Raw genomic sequence first — 712 nt, forward strand, 5'->3', positions numbered from 1 at the left:
CACGCCTCTCCTGGACCAGAATATAGCGCCAGGGAGACGAAGGAGGAGGAGGACTGCAATCGAAAAGGCAGACGGTTCCTGACTGGATACTGAACAAACGCCCAAGCGCCCAAAAGGAAAATGTGTTTCTCTCAGCGTGTGTCACTGTTTCCTCCTTAACGTAAATAGTTAGTCGAGTGAGTGACTAATCCTCTCGCGCTCTGATTCGTAAAAGTAGACCTTAGGTCGGATTTAGCTAAGGGTGGTCAATTCTCACACACACAAACACAGGTGTAGCATCAATCATTTGCAGGTCGTATACATTAGCTTGTGCCTCGCGTTATGACAGCAAACACCTAATTACGTAGCTATAAAAGAAATCAGAGCTCGGGTTAGAATTCCGTCTTAATGTACACGAGGGTAATTCCTGACTCGTCGTTCCAAATTTTTATTATGGGGCTTCCTTAGGGTGTTTATTGATATGTGAAATGTTCAGTGAATATTGAAACTTTCCCGTTGATGATTATTATTATTTTTTTTTTTTTAGTTTGTGTTTATGAAGAGTTGTTAATAAGCCTAATTATGATAATTCGTCCACTTTCCGAGAAGTTCCACGTCTGCGAGGGTAATGAGACGCTGATGAGCAGATCTGAGACAAATCTAGCAAAGATATATTTATTTCAAAAACTCACCATAACGTGATTAGAAAATTTTCAAGTAATAAAAGTCCACA

At 40.4% G+C, this 712-nt stretch overlaps 1 protein-coding gene across 1 annotated transcript in view; it reads right to left on the reverse strand.

Moving 5' to 3' along the window:
* LOC135212407 (basic proline-rich protein-like) overlaps positions 1-116 on the reverse strand; it is a 16,664-nt gene extending 16,548 nt beyond the window's left edge. Inside the window, exon 1 of the mRNA XM_064245778.1 lies at positions 1-116. This exon is cut by the window's left edge and continues 60 nt beyond it. The gene's annotated coding sequence lies outside the window, so the exon portion shown is untranslated.
* Between the last annotated feature and the right edge of the window lie 596 nt (positions 117-712).

This window comes from Macrobrachium nipponense, chromosome 41 (assembly GCF_015104395.2).
Source record: "Macrobrachium nipponense isolate FS-2020 chromosome 41, ASM1510439v2, whole genome shotgun sequence".
NCBI lineage: Eukaryota > Metazoa > Arthropoda > Malacostraca > Decapoda > Palaemonidae > Macrobrachium > Macrobrachium nipponense.